Source organism: Stenella coeruleoalba (assembly GCF_951394435.1).
Source record: "Stenella coeruleoalba genome assembly, chromosome: 3".
Lineage (NCBI taxonomy): Eukaryota > Metazoa > Chordata > Mammalia > Artiodactyla > Delphinidae > Stenella > Stenella coeruleoalba.
This window is the reverse complement of record NC_137148.1, coordinates 159,776,316-159,794,920: the sequence shown is the minus strand read 5'-3', so window position 1 is coordinate 159,794,920 and position 18,605 is coordinate 159,776,316.

Below are 18,605 nucleotides of genomic sequence, written 5' to 3'. Positions count from 1 at the left end.
GGAAACCAAGGCAGCGTTTTTATCTCTAGGACTTTTTCAACACTGGATGGATTAAGAGACCAGTGAACAGGCCACGATGAAGGACAGGAGATTTGAGAGAGTGAAGTTGAATTAGGAAGGAAAGAAAAGATTAACTGAACTGGGATAAATGAGAGAATAGAGTGTTTTTTTCTCTCACCCAAAATTTTATATCAAACTTCTGAAACAGAAGCACACAACAACAGTACCTGTCTTGAGTTTTGGGGATTCTCACTTCTGCTGTAACTGTAATTGTATGTATGACTTTCTTCTCTTCTTCCCTATATCACTGGTATAGGGTGGATGCTGTATGGTCTAAGAGATGTACATGGCTGAGGCCTTCCCTTAGATCCCCACACTCCAGAGGCTCTCTCAGTGGGTGGAAGGCACTGAGATGTGAAGTAGGGCATGAGGGGCCCACAATCACCCTGCTCCTCTCTGTTCCCCCACTGCTCAGCAGAGGACTCCTGTAGAGCAGAAGCAGTCAGTGGGGGATGAAGCAGATCACTATGTGTGCTGCCTCATATTCAACAGATGTGTGAAATGATAAAAGGGAAGGAACTCTTGACTTTCTGTTATGGACAGATTGCATTAAAAAATTTTTGTTCGTCAGATGTGACCAACATGGGGACTCACACGACCTTCCCCTTCTCCAGAAATTATGACTCTCCACATTCCCCAGGCTTTTTCACTTCATTTCAGTGGCCTTTCATCAAGATAGCAAAGGACAAATCAAATGGGTCTGGTGTGGGTCCCAGTGGAAACACCCTTGCTACAAAATGAGAGTTATCAAATATTTACATCTGTGGGGTTTTTTTTTTTTCAAATTTCCCTTATTCCCAAATAAGACAGGCAGGGTTAATGAGTCTTTCTCTCTAGGAAGAAAGGACTCAGAGGAGGAAAATAGAGAATCTGTTCTGGTGCCTTGTTTTCATCATCCAGAGTGAACAGGAGGGTTCATGTACCTAGGAGAATATTCAGGAAGTGCCTGAATGCTTCCCATCGCAGGGAAAAGAGTGGGGAAATGGGAGGAGGCTGTGAAGAAGAAGAGAGGTCTCAGAGTCTGGTAGGAGGGGACAGAACTGTGCAGTGTCTCTAAACTGAGACTTTTGAGTCTAGGACATCAATATGTGTGAGCATCAGGCTCTTATAAGGGCAGTTTCTGAAGTCCAGCCAGACTCTGTCAGCAGAAGCTTCAGAAGTTCCTGTGGGTGGTGCTGTAATGGTTCACCACCACGTTAGGCATTGGGTGAGCATCTCTCATTCAGCAGCCTGCAGCCCATAACCTGAAACACCACCTCACTGTGCCATCCACTTCCTTGGTCCACCATGTGTCTTACCTTGTGAGCACAAAACTCCTTTTCATGACCACTAGAGGGTTGGTGTTACTGAGCAAGGGAAGCCCCTCTTTTCCCCTCATCCCTGCCTCTCAGGGCTACTGGTTGAAGGCACCTTCCTGTCTTCTAACCACTGGATTAGTGGTAAAACAGTTCCTATCCTGTCTTCTGTCCCAAATCAGTGTCTAGTAGATACAAATTGGTTCTCTGCACTGGGACACTTTTGAAAAGCATGCTGTGAATGGTATGGTTTCCTGGATACCTGACACTTGAGCAGAGACAAAAAATATGCATATATGTTGGGAGAGTGCCCCCAGTAAAGGGAATAGCAAATGTAAGTTTGTGAAAATGGGAAGTACTTGCCATGTCCACTGAGTAGGTAGTAAGTCCCAGTGGTGGAGTAGCGACCAATGGGAGAGTGGTAGGATATGAAGGCTTAGGAGTAATCAGGTAACAGGAATGTAGGATGATGGTGGGCATGGTCTTTTCTTCAGAATTTATTCTAAGTATGATAGAAACATTGAAGGTGTTAGGCATGACTTAATTTAGGCTTGGCAAATAGATTACAGTGGAGGCTGAAAGGATAGGTCTAAAGCACCTAAAGGTGACTATTCATTCCTTCTTGTTAGAGATGATGGTGGCTTGGACAACAGTGAGAGAGACAGAGTGTGTGAGAAGAAACTGGGTTCAGGATGTATTTTGAAGATAGACCTGCCAGGTTTGCTGACTAACTAGATGAGGATGTTAGAGGGAAACTATAAGAATCACCTGATGATTCCTTCTGAGCAACTAAGTAAGCGGGATGCCATTCAAAGAGATGGGGAAGTCTCTGGGACAGTAGACCTGGGGGTAGGGGTGGGGCTGGGGAATTAAGAGTCAAGATCTAAGAAAAGGACTGTTAGACTTGAGGTGTCTGTTGGAACTCTGAGTTGAAGTGCCATGTGGACAGGTGGAGGTTTGAGTCTGAGGGTCAGCAGAGATCATGGTTGTGCTGCTTTCTATCTGTCTAACCTTTGGCAAATCACTGAGAAGCACTTCCCTTTACCCTCAAAATGGGGATCAACTTACCCACTCAAGGACCTTTTGGGGAATACAAGTCCTGGGATGATTTAATATTTACATGAAAGGAGTATGGTGCAGTGAAAGTGCTCCATGGAGTGACAGAATTTATTAGGAGGTAAGCCACAGGTAAATTAACTTGGGGGAGAAAAATTTATCATTATAAACCTGTCTCCAGGGAACAAATGAGGAGGGGAATGCAGGCAAACTGGTAAGGTAATCACCATACTTCCCCCTGAATCTGGGGCTCCATTAGGTTCCCTCGACTTCTCCCTTTTATTGACTACTTTTTTTCCTGTCAATGAGTTAATTTGTTCATTTTTTCCCATATTGATATTCACTTGTTGCAGCAACATTTGTTGAAAAGGCATTCGTTTTTCCATTGAATGTTGTCTTAGCAACTTGTTAAAAAATTATGTGATTATTTTTGGGTTAACTTCTGTCCTCACTATTCTATTCCATTGTTCTGTAGGTCTATCCTTTCTTCAGTGCCTCAGTGTCCTGATTATGGAAATTTTCTAGCAAGTTTGGAATAGGATAAGTTTACAGTGTGAGCCTTCAAACTTTATTCTTTTTCAAATTGTTTAGTCTATTCTGTTCCTCTTGTCTTTCCTGTATAAATGTAGAATTAGCTTGTCAATATCTATGAAAAAAGCTTGCTGGGATTTTGATCGGGATTTTTTTCAATTAATAGATCAAACTGAGGAAAACTGACACCAGCACACTATTGAGGCCATCAATCCATGAACACAATATGTCTCTACGTGTATTTGAATCTTCCTTTATTTCTTTCATCTGTGTTGTGTAGTTTTCAGTGTGTATCTCCTGCATATATTTTGTTGTTTATATCTAAGTATTTTATTTATTTAGTGCTATTATAAATGATATTTTTTAAAAAAACAAACTTCAATTGTTCTTTGCTGGAATATAGGAGTACTTTTGTATTCTGATCTTGTATTTTGCGACATTTCCACTCACTTATTAGTTCTAGGAGTTTTTTTGTGCATTTGTTGGGATTTTTTAAATGCAGAATATTACACCCTGTCAACAGAGACATTCCTATTTTTTACTTTTCAACAAGTATATCTTTATTTTTCTTGTCTTGTTGCACTAGCTAGGACTTCAATATTATGTATCATAGAGTGGTGAGAGAGGGTATTTTTGTCTCGTTCCTTACCTTAGGGAAAAACATTCAGTCTTTCATTATTAAGAATGATGCTAGTTGTGGTGGTGGGGGTTGTTTTTTTAATATAAATTGTTTTTATTAGGCTAAGAAAATTCTCTTCTTAGTTTCTGTAAGTTTTTATCATGAATAAATGGTAAATACTATTGAAAGATTTTTATACACCTATTGAGATGATAATATGGTTTTCTTATTTATTATGCTAATCTAGTGAAATTATGATTGATTTTTCCATTGTTCAAACAGGTTTGCTTTCCTGAAGTGAATCTCACTTGGTTGTGATGTATTATTCTTTCCATATATTGCTGTAATTGTTTATGTAACCTTGTATTCATTATTTTTGCAGATATATGCATATATATAGATAGATAGATAAATTACTTCTTGATGGTTTTCTGTTGTAATTGTGTTACTTTTCTTTGTCAGGCTTTGGTATTGGAGTGCACTGGCCTCATGAAATGAATTGGAAAGTCTGCCTTACTTTTCTGGAAGAGCTTTGTAAAATTAGAATGATTTCTTCCTTACATGTTTGGTAGGATTCACCAGTGAAGCAATCTGGGCCTGGCATTTTGTTTCTATTCTATGGTGAATTTTAATAATTTCAATTTCTTTAATAGATGCAGAATTCTTACATCCTCTATTTTTCTTGTGAGTTTTGGTAGTTTATGTCTCTCAAGAAATTAGTCCATTTCACCTAAGTTGTTGAATTTATGAGCGTACAGTTCTTAGTATTCTCTTATCACCCTTTTAATGTCCATGGGATCAGTATTGATGTCCCTTGTTTCATTCATTATTGGTAATTTTTGTCTTCTATCTTTGTTTTTGGCCAGTGTGAATAGAGGTTTATCAATTTTGTTCATCTTTCCGGAAGAAACAAGTAAAAGAGTTGAAAATGGTTGTGTCTGGGTGTTGAAATCTATTGTGAGGCAGGGAATACTCTATCTGATCATAAGTCTTTTATTTTTTTAAATTTTATTTATTTATTTTTTTGCGGTACGCGGGCTTCTCACTGTTGTGGCCTCTCCCGTTGCGGAGCACAGGCTCCGGACGCGCCGGCTCAGCGGCCATGGCTCACGGGCCCAGCCGCTCCGCGGCATGTGGGATCTTCCCAGACCGGGGCACGAACCCGCGTCCCCTACATCCGCAGGCGGACTGTCAACCACTGCGCCACCACGGAAGTCCCTGGTCATAAGTCTTTTAGAACCATTTGAATTTTAAAGTTACTCTTCTCTCTCTTATTCTTACATCCTTAGGTGTACAATGTATTGATCTGATATTTATTTTGCAGTGTTTGCCATAGTAGTGTTAATTAACACCTCATCACATCACACAATTATCATTTCTTCTAGCAGTAGAAAAATTAAGATCTAATCTCTCAGCAGTGTAATGTTTATAGCACAGCTCTGTGTTTATAATCACTGTACTGTGTATTATATCTCCAACTTATTTGTTTACTAGTTGTAAATATTATGTACCTTTAAACATCATATCTTCCATTCCTCAACCCCTGGTAACCACAATTTCACTTTCTGTTTTTTTGACTTTGGTGTTTTTAGAATTAAGATACATGATATATCATACAGTATTTGTCTTTCTCTGTCTCTTTTTCACTTACACTCGTGTCCTCAAGGTTCATCCATGTTGCTGCAAATAGTGGAATTTCCTTTTTCCTCATGGCTGAAGTGGATTCCACTGTACCTACATACCACATCTTCCTCATTCATCTGTTAATGAACACTTCTTCAGTTGTTTCAGTATGTTGGCTATTGTGAATAGTGAAGCAATAAACACAGGAGTGCATATATTTCTTCAATAACCTGTTTCATTTCTTTTAAATATATACCTGGAAGTATGATTGCCAGATTATATGGCAGTTCTGTTTTTCATATTTTCAGGAACCTCTACTGTTTTCTATAGTTGGCAACACCAGTTTACATTCTCACTAATGATGCACGAGTGTTCCCTTTTCTCCACATCCTTGCCAACACTTATTTGTTGTCTCTTTGATAATAGCCATTCTGAAAGATGTAAGGTGATATCTCATTGTACTTTTGGCTTGCATTTCCTGATGATTAGTGATGTGGAGCATCTTTTTTTGGTGTCTATTGGCCGTTTGTATGTCTTCTTTGGAAAAATGTTTATTTAGGTCCTCTGCTCATTTTTAAATTCAGGTTTTTTTAATGTTGAGTTTTATGAGTTCTTTGTATATTTTTGATATTAACCCCTTATCATATATATAATTTGCAAATAACTTCTCCCATTCAGTAGACTGACTTTTTTGTTGATATTTCCTTCACTGTACAAAGCTTTTTAGTTTGATGCTGTCCTAAATGTTTATTCTACTTTTTTCCCCTTGCCTGAGGAGAGAGATGGAAAAAGAATATTGCTAAAAGTGATGTCAACCAGCTTACTATTTATGCTTTCTTCTAGGAGTTTTATGACTGCAGTTCTTATATTTATGTAATTAATTCATTTTAAGTTTATTTTTGTATACACTGTAAGAAAATGATCTAGTTTCATTCTTTTGCATGTAGCTCTCAAGTTTTCCCAACACCATTTTTGAAGAGGTTCTTTTATCCGTATTGTATATTCTTGCTTTCTTTGTCATAGATTAATTGACTGTAGGAGCATGGGTTTATTTCTGGGGCTCTGTACTCTGTTCCATTGATGTATGTGTCTGTTTCTGAGCCACTACCAGACTGCTTTGATTATTATTGCTTTGTAGTCTAGTTTGAAATTAAGGAGTGTAATACCTGCAGCTTGGTTCTTCTTTCTCAAGATTGCTTTGGGTATTCAGGGTCTTTTTTGTTTCCATACAAATTTTAGAATTATTTTTTCTAGTTCTGTGAAAAATGTCATTGGGTATTTGATAGGGATTGCATTGAATCTGTAGGTTGCTTTAGGTAGTATAGATGTTTTAACAATATTTATTCTTCCAATCCCTGATCATAACTTTCCATTTATTTGTGTTGTATTCAACTTTTTTCATCCAAGTTTTCTAGCTTTCAGAGGACATGTCTTTCACCTCCTTGGTTAGGTTTATTCCTAGGTATTTCATTTTTTTAATGAACATATAAATGGGTTTTCTTCATTTCTCTTTCTGATAGATTGTTGTTATTGTACAGAAATGCAACCTTTCTCTGTATGTTAATTTTGTATTCTTTAATTTTACTGAATTCATTTATTAGTTCTAATAGTTTTTTTCTGTAGAGTCTTTAGGGTTTATATATATATATAATCATGTTATCTGCCAATAGTGATAGTTTTGTTTCTTCCTTTTCAATTTGAATTCCTTCTATTTGCTTTTACCCTCTGATTGCTATGGCTGTGACATAGAATACTATTTTGAATAAAAGTGGTGAGAGTGGGCATTCTTGTCTTATTCCTGATTATAGAGGGAAAGCTTTCCTCTTTTCATTATTGAGTATTATGTCGGCTATGGGTTTGTCATATATGGCCTTTATTATGTTGAGGCTCCCTCTGTATTCACTTTGTGGCAAGTTTTTATTATAAATACATGTTGAATTTTCTCAAATGCTTTTTCTGCATCTATTGAGATTATTGTGATGATTTTTAACCTTTGTTTTGTTAATGTGGTATACCACATTGATTGATTTGTAGATATTGAACCATCCTTGCATCCCTGGAATTAATCCCGCTCGATCATTCTGTATTATCTTATAATATGGTTTTGTTTTGTTTGATAATATTTGTTGAGGATTTTTGCATTTGTGTTCATCAGGGATATTGGCCTGTGATATCTTTTTTTGTGGTGTTTCTGTCTGGTTTTGGTATCAGGGTGATGTTGACCCTGTAGAATGAGTTTGTAAGCATTCCTTCCTCTTTAATTTTTTGAAATGGTTTGAGAAGGACTGGTATTAGCTTTTCTTTAAATGCTTGGTAGAATACCCTTGTGAAGCTGTTCGGTCCTGGACATTTGTTTCTGGGAGTTTTTGGATCACTGATTTAATTTCATTACTAATAATTGGTCTATTCATGTTTTCATTTCTTTCCTGTTTCGGTCTTGGAAGATGGCATGTTTCTAAAAAGTTACCCTTTTCTTCTAGTTTGTGTAATTTGTTGGCATATAATTGTTTGTAGTAGACTTTTATGATTGTAAGTATTTCTATGGTAAGTTTGTAACTTCTCTTTTATTTATTTCGCCACTCTCTTTTCCTGATGAGTCTGTATAAAGTCTAATCAATTTTGTTTATCTTTTCAAAGAACTAGTTCTTAGTTTCATTGATCTTCCTATATTTTGGTCTCTATTTCTTTTCTTTTTTTAATTGGAGTATAGTTGCTTTTCAATATTGTCTTAGCTTCTTCTGTACAAAGAAATTGAATTGAATCAGCTATATGTATACATATATCCCCTTTTATTTCTGCTCTGATCTTCATTATTTCCTTCTTTCTACTAACTTTGGATTTTGCTTGTTTTCCTTTACCTAGTTTGTTTAGGTGGAAAGTTGGATTGTTTATTTGAGACTTTTCTTGTTTCCTAAGATAGGCCTGTATTGCTATGAACTTCCCTCCTAAAACTGCTTTTGCTGCATCCCACAGATTTTAGAAAGTCGTGTTTCATTTTTATTTGTCGCAAGGTATTTTTGGATATCCTCTTTGATTTCTTCATTGACCTATTGGTTGTTTAATAGCATGTTGTTTAGGATCCATGTGTTTATGTTTTTTCCAGATTTCTTTTTGTAATTGATTTCTAGTTTCATACTGTTGTGGTCAGAAAAGATGCTTAATATGATTTCAATTTTATTAAATTTATTGAGACTTGTTTTGTGACCTAAAATGTGATCTATCCTGGGGAATGGTCCTTCTGCACTTGAAAAGATTGTGTATTCTGCAGTTTTTGGATGGAATGTTCTGTATATATTTCTAAAGAAATCTGGTCTATTTTGTCTTTTAAGGCCTTTGTTTCCTTATTGATATTTTGTCTGGATGATCAGTCCATTGATACAAATGTGGTGTTAAAGTCCACTGCTATCATTGTATTACTGTCAATTTTTGCCTTTACGCCTGTTAATATTTTCTTTCTATATTTAATGCTCCTATGATTAGTGAATACATTTTTACAAAGTTTATATCCACTTCTTGGATTGACCCTTTTATCATTATTTACTGCCCTCTTTTTCTTTTGCTACATTCATAGTTTTAATATCTATTTTGTCTGATATGACTATTCCAGCTTTCTTTTAACTTCCATTTAATTAGAATATCTTTTGGCATCTTTCACTTTGTCTGTGCATGTTTAAGATCTGACGTAAGTCTTGTAGCAGCATATAGATGGGTCTTGTTTGTTTATACATTCATCCACCATATTTTTTATTGGAACATTTAGTCCATTTATATTTGGTTTTTTTTTTAGGCCATACCATGTGGCTTGTGAGATCTTAGCTCCTTGACCAGGGATTGAACTCTGGTCCTCAGCAGTGACAGCATGGAGTCCTAACCATTGGACAAACAAGGAATTCCTTAGTCCATTTATATTGAAAGTGATTGTTGATAGATATGAACTTATTGCTATTAAAAAAAGTTTTGTGATTTTTTTGGTAATTTTCCTCTTCTTTTAGTGTTTTCCCTTGTGGTTTGGTAATTTTTTTTTTTTTAGTGTTATAGTTTGATTGTTTCTCTTTATTTTTTGTGTCTCTATTGTAGGTCTTTGGTTTGTGGTTACTGTGAGGTTCATACATATCAATCTCTCTCTCTCTCTCTCTCTCTCTCTCTCTCTCTCTATATATATATATATATATATGCACACACACATACATGTACAGTTATATATACCTATATATATATAGTTATAGTTACATATATTAGTTTACCTTAGCAGATAGTCACTTGAGTTCAAAGATATTCTAAAAACAGTACATTTTTACTCCCTTATCCCATGCTTTTTATGTAATAGATGTTATATTTTACATCTTTTAACTTAAAGTAGTTATAGTTTCTTTTACACTTTTGTCTTTGAACCTTTGCACTAGCATTTTAAGTGCCTGATCCACTGACTTTATTATATATTTTCCTTTACCAGTGAAATTTTTTTCTTTTGTACATTTTCACATATCTATTTATTGTCTTTTCTTTTCCACTTAAAGAAGATACTTAACATTTCTGATAAGGCCTAGTTAGTGGTGATGAACTCCTTTAATTTTGCTTTTGTGGGAAATACTTTATCTTTCCTTCAAGTCTCAGTGATAACCTTGCTGAATAGAGTAGTCTTTATTGTAGAGTTTTTCCTTTCAGCACTTTAAATACATCATACATCTCCATCTGGCCTGGTTCTTTCTGAAAAATCAGCTGATAGCCTCATCAGTTTTTCCTTGCATGTGACTAGTTCTGTTTCTCTGGCTACCTTTAAAATTCTTCCTTTAACTTTTGCCATCTTAATTATGATATGTCTTGGTGTGGATCTCTTTGGGTTCATTATGTTTGGGACTAGCAGGACAGGAACGAAAAACACCCATTAGAAGAGATGCTGCCTAAAATCATAATAAGTTCAAACACAACCAAAAACACACCACTGGACATGGTCCTGCCCACCAGAAAGAAAAGATCCAACCTCATCCACCAGAACACAGGCATCAGTCCCCTCCACCAGGAAGCCTACACAACCCACTGAACCAAACTTACCCACTGGGGGAAGACAGCAAAAGCAATGGGAACTACGAAACTGCAGCCTGTGAAAAGGAGACCCCAAACACAGTAAGTTAAGCAAAATGAGAAGACAGAGAAATACACAGCAGATGAAGGAGCAAGGCAAAAACTCACCAGACCAAACAAATGAGGAAATAGACAGTCTACCTGAAAAAGAATTTAGAGTGATGATAGTAAAGATGATCCAAAATCTTGGAAACAGAATGGAAAAAATACAACAAACGTTTAATGAAGACCTAGAAGAACTAAAGCGCAAACAACCAATGATGAACAACACAATAAATGAAATTTAAAATTCTCTAGAAAGAATCAATACCAGAATAACTGAGGCAGAAAACAGAGAAGTGACCTGGAAGATAAAATAATGGAAACAACTACCACAGAGCAGAATAAAGAAAAAAGAAGGAAAAAAATTGAGGACAATCACAGAGACCTCTGTGACAACATTGAATGCACTAACATTCAAATTATAGTGGTCTCAGAATAAGACGAGAAAAGAAAAGGGACTGAGAAAATATTTGAAATGATTATAGTTCAAAATTTCCCTAATGTGGTTGAGGAAATCATTAATCAAGTCCAGGAATGGCAGAGAGCCCCATACAGGATAAATATAAGAATAAACACGCCAAGACACATATTAATCAAACTACCAAAATTAAATACAAAGAAAAAATATTAAAAGCAGCAAGGGAAAAGCAACAGCTAACATACAGGGGAATCCCCATAAGGTTAAAAGCTTATCTTTCAGCAGAAACTCTGCAAGCCAGAAGGGAGTGGCAGGACATATTTAAAGTGATGAAAGGGAAAAACCTACAACCATCATTACTCTACCCAGCAAGGATCTCATTCAGATTCAATGGAGAAATTAAAATCTTTACAGACAAGCAAAAGCTAAGAGAACTCAGCACCACCAAACCAGCTCTACAACAAATGCTAATGGAATTTCTCTAGGCAGGAAACACAAGAGAAGGAAAAGATTTACAATAACAAATCCAAAACAATTAAGAAAATGGTAATAGGAACATACATATTGATAATTACCTTAAATGTAAATAGATTAAATGCTCCAACCAAAAGACACAATCTCACTGAGTGGATACAAAAACAAGACCCATATATATGCTGTCTACAAGAGACCCACTTCAGACCTAGAGACACATACAGTCTGAAATTGAGGTGATGGAAAAAGATATTCCATGCAAGTGGAAATCAAAAGAAAGCTGGAGTAGCAATTCTCATAACAGACAAAATAGACTTTAAAATAAAGACTATTACAAGAGACAAAGAAGGACACTACATAATGATCAAGGTATCAACCAAGAAGAAGATATAACAATTGTAAATATTTATGCACCCAACAAAGGAGCACCTCAATACATAAGGCAAATGCTAACAGCCATAAAAGGGGAAATCGACAGTAACACAATCATAGTAGGAGACTTTAACACCCCACTTTCACCAATGGACAGATCAACTAAAATGAAAATAAATAAGGAAACACAAGCTCTAAATGATACATTAAAAAAGATGGACTTAATTGATATTTATAGGACATTCCATCGAAAAGCAACAGAATACACTTTCTTCTCAAGTGCTCAAGGAACATTCTCCAGGATAGATCATATCTTGGGTCACAAATCAAGCCATGATAAATTTAAGAAAAGTGAAATTGTATCAAGTATCTTTTCAGACCACAACACTGTGAGACTAGATATCAATTACAGGAAAAAATCTGTAAAAAACCCCACAAACACATGGAGGCTGAACAATACACTACTAAATAACCAAGAGATCACTGAAGAAATCAAAAAGGAAATCAAAAAATACCTAGAAACAAATGACAATGAAAACACGATGACCCAAAACCTATGGGATGTAGAAAAAGCAGTTCTAAGAGGTAAGTTTATAGCAGTACAATCCTACCTTAAGAAACAAGAAACAGCTCAAATAAACAACCTAACCTTACACCTAAAGCAATTAGAGAAAGAAGAACAGAAAAACCCCAAAGTTAGCAGAAGGAAAGAAATCATAAAGATCAGATCAGAAATAAATGAAAAAGAAATGAAGGAAACGATAGGAAAGATCAGTAAAACTAAAAGCTGGTTCTTTGAGAAGATAAACAAAATTGATAAACCATTAGTCAGACTCATCAAGAAAAAAAGTGAGAAGACTCAAATCAATAGAATTAGAAATTAAAAAGGAGAAGTAACAACTGACACTGAAGAAATACAAAGGATCATGAGAGATTACTACAAGCAACTGTATGCCAATAAAATGGAAAACCTGGTAGAAATGGACAAATTCTTAGAAAAGCGCAATGTCCTGAGACTGAACCAGGAAGGAATAGAAAACATAAACAGACTAGTCACAAGCACTGAAATTGAAACTCTGATTAAAAATCTTCCAAAAGGGACTTCCCTGATGGCACAGTGGTTAAGAATCTGCCTGCCAATGTAGGGGACACGGGTTCGAGCCATGGTCCAGGAAGATCCCACATGTCACGGAGCAGCTAAGCCCATGTGCCACAGCTGCTGAGCCTGTGTTCTAGAGCCCGTGAGCCCTGGCTGCTGAGCCCATGTGCCACAACTGCTGAGGCCTAAGTGCCTAGAGTTCGTGCTCCACAGCAGGAGAGGCCACTGCAGTGAGAGGCCTGTGCACTGCAGTGAAGAGTGGCCCCCACTCGCCGCAACCAGAGAAAACCCACGCAGCAACAAAGACCAAATGCAGCCAAAAAATAATTAATTAATTAATTAAAAAACAATCTTCCAACAAACAAAAGCCCAGGACCAGATGGCTTCACAGGTGAATTCTATCAAATATTTACAGAAGAGATAACACCTATCCTTCTCAAACTCTTCCAAAATATAGCAGAGGGAGAAACACTCCCAAACTCATCCATGAGGCCACCATCACCCTGATACCAAAACCAGACAAAGATGTCACAAGAAAAGAAAACTGCAGGCCAGTATCACTGAAGAACATAGATTCAAGAATCCTCAACAAAACACTAGCAAATAGAATCCAAGAGCACATTAAAAGGATCATACACCATGATCAAGTGGGGTTTATCCCAGGAATGCAAGGATTCTTCAATATATGCAAATCAATCAATGTGATAAACCATATTAACAAACTGAAGGAGAAAAAACATATGATCATCTCAATAGATGCAGAAAAAGCTTTTGACAAAATTCAACACCCATTTATGATTAAAAACCCTCCAGAAAGTAGGCACAGAGGGAACTTACCTCAACATAATAAACGCCATATATGCCAAACACACAGCCAACATTGTTCTCAATGGTGAAAACCGGAAACCATTTCCACTAAGATCAGGAAAAAGACAAGATTTGCCCACTCTCACCACTATTATTCAAAATAGTTTTGGAAATTTTAGCCACAGCAATCAGAGAAGAAAAAGAAATAAAAGGGATCCAAATCGGAAAAGAAGAACTAAAGCTGTCATTGTTTGCTGATGACATGATAATATACATGGAGAATCCTGAAGATAATACCAGAAAACTACTACAGCTAATCAATGAATTTGGTAAAGTAGCAGGATACAAAATTAATGCTCAGAAATCTCTTGCATTTCTACACACTAATGATGAAAAATCTGAAAGAGAAATTAAGGAAACACTCCCATTTACCATTGCAACAAAAAGAATAAAATACCTGGGAATAAACTTACCTAAGGAGATAAAAGACCTGTATGCAGAAGACTATGACACTGATGAAAGAAATTAAAAATGATACAAACACATGGAGAGATATACCATGTTCTTGGATTGGAAGAATCAAATTGTGAAAATGACTATACCACCCAAAGCAATCTACAGATTCATTGCAATCCCTATCAAATTACCAATGGCATTTTTCACAGAACTAGAACAAAAAATTTCACAATTTGTATGGAAACACAAAAGTCCCTGAATAGCCAAAGCAATCTTGAGAAAGAAAAATGAAGCTGGAGCAATCAGGCTCCCTGACTTAAGACTATACTACAAAGCTACTGTAATCAAGAGAGTATGGTACTGGCACAAAACAGGAATATAGATCAATGGAATAGGATAGAAAGCCCAGAGATAAACCCACACACATATGGTCACCTTATCTTTGACAAAGGAGGCAGGAATATACAATGGAGAAAAGACAGCCTCTTCAATAAGTGGTGCTAGGAAAACTGGACAGCTACATGTAAAAGAATGAAATTAGACCACTCCTTAACACCATACACAAAAATAAAGTCAAAATGGATTAAAGCCCTAAAGATAAGGCCAGACACTATAAAACTCTTAGAGGAAAATGTAGGCAGAACACTCTATGACATAAATCACAGCAAGATCCTTCTTGACCCATCTCCAAGAGAAATGGAAATAAAAACAAAAATAAGCAAATGGGACCTAATGAAACTTAAAAGATTTTGCACAGCAAAAGAGACGATAAACAAGACAAAAAGACAAACCCTTAGAATGGAAGAAAATATTTGCTAATGAAGCATCTGACAAAGAATTAATCTCCAAAATATACAAACAGCTCATGCAGCTCAATATCAAAAAAACAAACAACCCAATCCAAAAAATGGGCAGAAGACCTAAATAGACATTTCTCCAAAGAAGATATACAGATTGTCAACAAGCACATAGAACAATGCTCAACATCATTAATCATTAGAGAAATGCAAATCAAAACTGCAATGAGATATCATCTCACACCAGTCAGATTGGCCATCATCAAAAAATCTACAAACAATAAATGCTGGAGAGGGTGTGGAGAAAAAGGAACCCTCTTGCACTGTTGGTGGGAATGTAAATTGATACAGCCACTATGGAGAACAGTATGGAGGTTCCTCAAAAAACTAAAAATAGCACTAACATATGACCCAGCAATCCCACTACTGGGCATATACCCTGAGAACACCATAATTCAAAAAGAGTCATGTACCACAATGTCCATTGCAGCTCTATTTACAATAGCCAGGACATGGAAGCAACCTAAGTGTCCATCAGCAGATGAATGGATAAAGATGTGGCACATATGTACAATGGAATATTACTCAACCATAAAAAGAAATGAAATTGAGTTATTTGTAGGGAGGTGGATGGACCTAGAGACTGTGATACAGAATGAAGTAAGTCAGAAAGAGAAAAACAGATACCATATGCTAACACACACACATATATATATAGAATCTAAAAACAAAAATAAAGGTTCTGAAGAACCAAGGAGCAGGACAGGATAAAGACACAGACATAGAGAATGGACTTGAGGACACGGCGAGGGGGAAGGGTAAGCTGGGATGAAGTGAGAAGTGGCATGGACATATATACACTACCAAGTGAAAAATAGATAGCTAGTGGGAAGCAGCCGCATAGCACAGGGAGATCAGCTCGGTGCTTGTGACCACCTAGGGGGTGGGATAGGGAGGGTAGGAGGGAGATGCAAGAGGGAGGAGATATGGGGATATATGTATATGTATAGCTGATTCATTTTGTTATACAGCAGAAACTAACACACACACACCATTGTAAAGTAATTATACTCCAATAAAAATGTTAAAAAAATACCAATTTAATCATCTGTTCTACTGTGTCATTTAAAGCTTGTGTTTCCTTATTTATTTTCTGTCTGGATTATCTGTCCATTGGTGAAAGTGAGGTGTTAATGTCCCCCCCTATTATTGTGTTACTGTCGATTTCCTCTTTTATAGCTGTTAGCATTTGCCTTATGTATTGAGGTACTCCTATGTTGGGTGCATATATATTTATAATTGTTATATCTTCTTCTTGGATTGATCCTTTTTCATTATGTAGTGTCCTTCCTTTTCTCTTGTAACATTCTTCATTTTAAAGTCTATTTTATCTGAAATGAGTATTTCTAATCCAGCTATCTTTTGATTTCCATCTACATGAAATATTTTTTCCATCCTCTCACTTTCAGTCTGTATTTGTTCCTAGGTCTGAAGTTGCTGTCTTGTAGACAGCATATAGTCTTGTTTTTATATCCATTCAGCTAGCCTATGTCTTTTGGTTGGAGCATTTAATCCATTCATATTTAAGGTAATTATCAATATGCATGTTTCTATTACCATTTTCTTAATTGTTTTGGGTTTGTGTTTGTAGGTCCTTTTCTTCTCTTGTGTTTCCCGCCTATAGAAATTCCTTTAGCATTTGTTGTAGAGCTGGTTTGGTGGCTTTAGCTTTTGCTTGTCTGTAAAGCTTTTGATTTCTTTGTCAAATCTGAATGAGATCCTTGCCGGGTACAGTAATCTTGGTTGTAGGTTCTTCCCTTTCATCACTTTAAATATATCGTGCCACTCCCTTCTGGCTTGTAGAGTTTCTGCTGAGAAATGAGCTGTTAACTTTATGGGAGTTCCCTTGTATGTTATTTGTTGCTTTTCCCATGTTGATTTTAAGAATTTCTCTTTCTCTTTAAGTTTTGTCAGTTTGATTACTGTGTGTCTCAGTGTGTTTCTCCTTGGGTTTATTCTACCTGGGTCTCTCTGCATTTTCTGGACTTGAGTGACTATTTCCTTTCCCATGTTAGGAAGTTTTCAACTATAATCTCTTCAAATATTTTCTCTGGTCCTTTCTCTCTCTCTTCTCCTTCTGGGATCCCTATAATGTGAATGTTGTTGTGTTTAATGTTGTCCCAGAGGTCTCTTAAGCTGTCTTCATTTCTTTTCATTCTTTCTTCTTTTTTCTGTTCTGTGGCTGTGAATTCTATGAGTCAGTCTTCCAGGTCACTTATCCTTTCTTCTGCCTCAGTTATTCTGCCATTGATTCCTTCTAGTGTATTTTTCATTTCAGTTATTGTATTGTTCATCTCTGTTTGTTTGTTCTTTAATCCTTCTAGGTGTTTGTTCTTTAATTCTTCTAGATCTTTGTTAAACATTTCTTGCATCTTCTTGATCTTTGCCTCCATCTCTTTTCTGAGGTCCTGGATCATCTTCACTATCATTATTCTGAATTCTTTTTCTGGAAGGTTGCTTATCTCCACTTCATTTAGTTTTTCTGGGCTTTTATCTTGTTCCTTCATCTGGTACATAGTCCTCTGCCTCTTCATTTTGTTTATCTTTCTGTGAATATGGTTTTCATTCCACAGGCTGCAGGATTGCAGTTCTTGTTTCTACTGTCTGCTCTCTGGTGGATGAGGCTATCTAAGAGGTTTGTGCAAGCTTCTTGATGGGAGGGACTGGTGGTGGGTAGAGCTGGGTGTTGCTCTGGTAGACAGAGCTCAGTAAAACTTTAATCCACTTTTCTGCTGATGGGAGGGGCTGAGTTCCCTCCCTCTTCGTTGTTTGGCCTGAGGCAACCCAGCACTGGAGCCCACAGGCTCCTCGGTGGGGCTAATGGCAGACTCCAAGAGGGCTCACACCAAGGAGTACTTCCCAGAACTGCTGCCAGTGTCCTTGTCCCTGTGGTGAGCCACAGCCACCCCCCACCTCTGCAGGAGACCCTCCAACACTAGCAGGTAAGTCTGGTTCAGTCTCCTATGGGGTCACTGCTCCTTCCCCTTGGGTCCTGGTGCACGCACTACTTTGTGTGTGCCATCCAAGAGTGGAGTCTCTGTTTCCTCCAGTCCTGTCAAAGTCCTGCAATCAAATCCCACTAGCCTTCAAAATCTGATTCTCTGGGAATTCCTCCTCCTATTGCTGGACCCACAGGTTGGGAAGCCTGACGTGGGGCTCAGAACCTTCACTCCAGTGGGTGGACTTCTGTGGTATAATTTTTCTCCAGTTTGTGAGTCACCCACTCAGCCGTTATGAGATTTGATTTTAATGTGATTCTGTCCCTCCTACCAACTCACTGCATCTTCTGCTTTTATAATAACCTATAATGGAAAATAACCTGAAAAAAATATGTATAAAACCGAATCACTTTGCTATACTCCTGAAACTAACACAATGTTGAAAATCAACTATACTTTAATTGAAAAAAAGTTAAAAAAACACACAAAATATAAATCTTTAATGTTCTCACCATAACAACAAAATTGTAAATATGTGAGGTGCGTGATTTGTTGACTTACCTTATTGAGGTAAACATTTTGCAATATATATGTGTATCAAATTATCATATTGTACACATTAAATACACACAATGTTATATGTCAATTATATCTCAATAATGCTTGAGGGCTTCCCTGGTGGCGCAGTGGTTGGGAGTCCGCCTGCCGATGCAGGGGACGCGGGTTTGTGCCCCGGTCCGGGAGGATCCCACATGCTGTGGAGTGGCTGGGCCCGTGAGCCATGGCCGCTGAGGCTGCGCGTCCGGAGCCTGTGTTCCACAGCAGGAGAGGCCCGCGTACTGCAAAAAAAAAAAAAAAAAAAGCTTGAAAAAATA